Source organism: Castor canadensis, chromosome 3, assembly GCF_047511655.1.
Source record: "Castor canadensis chromosome 3, mCasCan1.hap1v2, whole genome shotgun sequence".
Classification (NCBI taxonomy): domain Eukaryota; kingdom Metazoa; phylum Chordata; class Mammalia; order Rodentia; family Castoridae; genus Castor; species Castor canadensis.
Window position 1 is genome coordinate 20,000,333 of NC_133388.1, and position 6,000 is coordinate 20,006,332.

Sequence of the window (6,000 nt, forward strand, 5' to 3'; positions counted from 1 at the left end):
CAAGCACAGGCTCAGGCCAGTGTCTGGACAAGATTTGACTTACCTTTTTTTGGCAGTCCTGGGATTTGAATTCAAGGCCTCATACTTGATAAGAAGGCACTCTATCCCTTGAACCACTTGACCAGCCCTTAACTGGATTTGAGATAATCATTTTAGCAATTACTACCATCTTCCCATTATGATTGAACAATAGTTTCTTTCAAAAACATGGTTAAATGGAGCAGCTAGGGTGTAGCTGAGTGGTAGAATATGCATAAGGTTCTGGACTTAATCTCCAGGGTTGAGCCCTACTATTAGCAAGTCACAGAATTAGTATTGAAAAATTAGGAATTGGAAAATCTTGCTTAGTATAATAGTATCTGTGCTTCCATAGGGGGAAAAGGGAGAGTAGTCAAGGATCCATGCATATTTGCACAGGCCAATTCTCTTATGTGACTTGGCTAAGGGACAAAATTGGCTTATTGAGGGATAAGTCATCTGGGGGTAAAAACACGGGACATTATTATTTTTCCCAATCATGACTTTCAATTCTAGTCTAATGGAGACCCCTCCCCACGGTGTGTCAGGGGCCCTTAACACTTCAACCTGATTCTTTTTGTCATTTTCAGTAATCAAAAATCACGTTCGGATTTTAAGACTCATTCCTGTTTTTCTATTTTTTTAAAAGGAATTTCAACCTCCTGTGGGACTCAAGACTTTTCTCTTCCCCTTGTCCTGCTGCACTGGCCAGACTAATGGGATCCAGTGGCTGTTATTGGAGGTGGCATGACCTGCCTGTCTACATACCTCTGCATCTCTCCTTACATGGGTACTTGGAGGCTGAGGTGGAAAAGAAAGAGAAATAAGAAAGATCTAGCTCTTTGTTTGATTTGACATCTGTTTCTTCATGGTTGTTGACAGTCGTTGTCTATGGGCTCAATGGAGACAAGTAGTGGCTACAAACATGCCCCTCTGATGGCACCTCCATCCCATGCTGTTTCTTCAGAGGTTGCTAATAGATATCAAGGTAGATTTGATTCCAAATGAACCCCCTTTGGCTCTGTTGTTCCCCACTGCTTCAATTCACTTGCCTCTTTGACCTGTGCTGTGACAATTCCTGGCTAGACTAGAGGCTCCAGACTCAGGGACTTGCAGTGGGATCCTTGTCTGTGCTTCTTGGGAACTCTGAGAATATGTGAGTGCATGAAAGAGGAGTGTCTCCTCTCTGACCACCCTCTGTCATGTCTGTCTCTTTCATTCATTCCCCTCTGCCTGGATCATAGGGGCAGGTTAGCAGATCAACAGACTATAGACATTTAGCCAAGGAGTTAAATATAATTCCCTTCTCATAGGCACCCCCAAATCCACCAATGGGTGATTCTTTTGGGACCTTGGTTTTTAAAAGGGGAAGCAGTTACTCTCTTCCTGATGACACAGAAGGGAGCCAGGGAATGTTTTCTTCTAACCAGAAATGTTTCAACTAAAAGACAAATTCTTTAATCATTCTCACGTTTCTTGGTGGGTATGGCACGAGAGATGGTCATTAAAAGTTATGTTTTTCCAGATAATTGAGAATGCTGGTTTTACTTATACATAACAGATATTCTCTCACAAGTTACAGCAGAGACTATATTAGCCCCTAATATCTAGTTCCCCTTATACTGAAATTGTAGCAATTCCCAATTTTAGTTAGGCCATATGGAATCAAACTATATTTCTATCCTCCTTTGCAACTAGGATGTGCCTATGACAAAATTCTGGTTAATACATAAACTAGAAGATTTACATGAAACATTAGAGATGTATTGTTAAAAGAAGGAATGTGCCTGTACTTTTTCTTTCCTCCTTTATCCTAGAGCAGACATCTTAGATAATAAAGAGGCTCTTGGAAGAAAGGCAACACTCAGCACAGTAAAAAGCCTAAGTTGGCTGGGTGCCCATGGCTAATGCCTGTATCCTAACTAGTTGGGAGGCTGAAATTGGGAGGATTGTGATTTGAGGTTAGCCCAGACAAAAAGTTTGTGAGACTCCCATCTCCAAAATAACCAGAGTAAAATGGACTGGAGATGTGCCTCAAATGGTAGTGCCTGCTTTGCCAGCACAAAGCCCTGAGTTCAAACCAAGGCACACACACACACACACACACAAAGAGCTCAAGTCTCTGATGCTATAGACTTATATACCAACTAAGAGGGTTTAGAGGGTCTATTATTTTCAGACTTTCATAAGAGAGAGAACTAAATATTTGAGTTTTCCGTTACTTAGTTATACATAATTCCACCTATTTGTAGTGTTCTTTTTTGTGTGAATATTTATTTATAGTTTTATTAGGATATATTCATTATACGGAGGGGGGATTCATGGTGACAATTCTGGATAGACTTATATTGTACATTATTTACATTGTCCCATCGTCTCTTCCTCTCAGCCTCCTCCCCACCCCACTTAAAGCAATTGAAAGAGGTTTTTTAGTTCTGTTTCATGTAGGTTGAAATCCATCCATATGAAATTCATCAACCATATACCATCACTTTAATCTCCTTCCTTTACCCTCCCCAATCCCAGTAGTACCTCTCCCTTTTTGTAGCGTTCTAACTAGACTGTGGAAGTGATTTTCCTAGAAATTACCTTTATTGACCACATGGAGTAGTCAATCAAAGCGGAATGCCTGTTTGAATTAGGCTGAAAATATAACAATATTTTTATACTTGGGTAGTCTCTAATAGGAGCAACTTGACTTAAACAAACCAACATTCAAATTTTATTAGATGTTTCCTTTTTCATTCTGTATTCTCTGCTCTTAGAATCATCCAGAAAAATTATTCTAACAATGCTAAAGGAAACATTACAGAATAAAGAATTATGATAGCAAACTCCTTGGACTGTAATGGTCTTAACTAGTGTGAGACTGATCAAGATACTTCTTTGAATTTGTTTCTTAACCTTTAAAATAAGAGTTACGTTGCAATAAATTTTGCTTTGAGCTTTGTATTCTATGAAAAACTTATAGTTTTTAAGGGTTGCCTTTCCCAACTATTTTGACAGAGATCTCTAAAACTTTGGAGTCATTTTAGAACTCGTGCTATCAAGTTTCTCTTTGGAAGATGGCAGATTTAGTGTTAGTGATTTCACTGATATGTTATTCTTAGAAAATTATTCATAATCTTCAATCATGTTCAAATGTCCACATTGTTTACACTATTATTTATTTAAAATGAAGAGTATCAGAGTGATGAAGTAAATAATTGTTTGGTACCTCATTGGGGGTGGGTTGGAATTGGGTATCTTATAACTACAAGAAATTGGATTCTTTTATCTATGTTCATGAGTTTTTTAAAAATAAAATTCTTATGTTATAACTTGGTGTCTTCTAGTGGTTATAGTCTAAACCAGAAATTATAAAAGCCTGAAGGGGGTGGGCAGGTGACATAAGTGAAGACAATAGGTGCTAAATCATTGGCAGGCGTAGAGTGCCTGCCTAGCAAGTGTGAGGCTCTCAGTTTAAATCCCAGTAACACAAAAACGGAAACAAAACTATAATAACAACAAAAATCAAATGAAGTAGTCACAAACTAATTTAAAAAATTGGCAAAAGATCTGAATACGCACTTCACTGAAGAATACATAAAGATGACATTTCATTATCAGACAGAGTAACAGATGGGAATAATAGTAACTTTGCAATGGAGAAATCTTACATACAGAACCTTAACCAGGAGATCAAAGTTAGTATTACCTAGAATAAGTCATGGTGACATCATGTACTTATCTTCCTCCATCCATGCTTTGTGATGGGATTGAAGGACAATTCACCTCTTTGGTATCCTTCCACCAAATTTGTGACCTCCATCTAATCAGGAAAAAGCACTAGAGACACCCAAATTCAGAGATATTCTATAAACTACATGATTGGTACGTCTCAAAAATGATGAGGTCATGAAACAGAAGAAATACAAGGAAATTGTTAAAGAATTAGAGGTAAGGACAACTAAGTGGCAGGTGGTATCCTGGGAAAATAGATACTAGGACATAAAAAGTACTTCAGTGGAAAAACTGTAGAATCCTGATGAAGCCTTTCATGTAGTTATTTGTGTTATATTAATTTGTTACTTTGGATAATTATGCAATGGGCATATATGTTGTTAATGTTAGGGGAAAGGTAGATGGGAACTCTTTCCAACCCTTGTGGGGTTTTTTTTGTGTGGTATGGGGGGTTTGAACTCAGATTCATACTTGTTATTCAGGTGATGTACCACTTGAGCCATGCCTCCAGCCCATTTTGTGGTTACTTTTGATAGGGTCTAGTTTTTGGCTATGTTGTCCTGGACTGAGATCCTCTTATTTATGCTTCCTACAGTAGCTTAGGATCACAGGTGTATGGCACCATACCCAGCTTTTTCTGTTGAGACAGGTACTCATGAATGTTTTCCGGGGTTGGCCTGGAACCATGATCCTCCTGATCTCTGTCTTCTGAGTAGTTGGATTATGGGTCTGAGCCACTGGTGCCTGGTTGTAAGTTATAAATTATTTCAAAATAAAGTAAAAAAACTTAACTCTGTTCTTCAGGTATTATGCCAGTTTAAAAGTGAGGAAACCAAGACACAGAATGACAAGTAATTTTCCATAAAAAGTGGTGCATCTGGTGGTATTTCAACTCATGCTGTCTGCTCAAAAAGCTTGCACTCCTTCATTACTCAACTATCTTCTTTTAATATTTAGGATTCATTAACAGTAAAAGGGAGTTTCATGTGAAAATTCCATATATACATAAGAATATTTTAATCAATTTCACCCCTTCTATTATACTCCCTTGCCCTTTCCCTTCCCTTTATAAACAATATTTGGTGGGTTTCTTTATGCTCTCTCTCTCTATATATATAAATAACATACTTTGATCCTCCTCAGTCCATGGTATCCATTTCATTTATTCCTTATTAGAGTACCCCCCCTTAACAGTGTCCCTTTTACACTCAGTCTCATTATTATTTTTATTTTCATATTATCATTGTACTGGGGGTACATCGTGACATTTACAAAAGTGTTTGCAGTGTATCTTAGTTAAATTCATCCCCTCCATCATTCTCCTTTATCCCCATATGGTTACAATAGTTTTAACAGCTCTCATTTTTCCATTTTCACACATAGGTACATAATTATTATTGTTATTTTTATCATTGTAGATCTAGATGCTGCATATGAGTGAAAACATGCAATATTTGCCTTTTTGAGCTTGTTTTAGTTCACTAAATGCGATAATCTCCAGTTCCATCCGTTTTCTTGCAAATGACATGATTTCATTCTTCTTATGGCTGGGTAATACTCCATTGTTTATATATGCCACATTTTTTTTTATCCATTCGTCGGTTGTTGGGCACGTAGGCTGATTCTAAAACAGACACTTCTCAGAAGAAGAACAATGGCTAATAAATACATGAAGAAATATTCAACATTCTTAGCCATAAGGGAAATACGAATCAAAACTACACTGAGATTCCATCTCACCCCAGTCAGAATGACTATTATCAAGAAAACAAATAACAATAACTACTGGCAAGGATGCAGGGGGAAAAAAGGAACCCTTAATACACTGAAGGTGGGAATGTAAATTAGTCCAGTCGCTAAGGAAACCAGTATGGAGGTTCATCAACTATCTTTTAAGTCATGTTTCCCCAAATAGTTTGTAAGCTTGGTGAGGGACAGAACTGTATCCTTTTATTTGATTTTATTTTAATTCCAAGGTAGAGATGAAGTTTTATACTTCTGTATTTACAGCACCTATTAGAGTGGTTGTTTTAGGGAACATGTCCCACAAGCATTTGTTGGTTAGGGTAGCAGTTCTCTTCCCAAACATGTCTGCTCTCCACAGTCTTCACACTGTCCTCTGAAGCCATCAACATGTGAGTAACAACCCACTGTGTCTCCCCATTATTCTCCAGCTAAAGATCTATTAGAAGTAAGCAGAGGGGGAGTAAAAGAAAAAAAAAGATAATAAGAAAGGTTGCCAGAGTGAGTGGGTACATT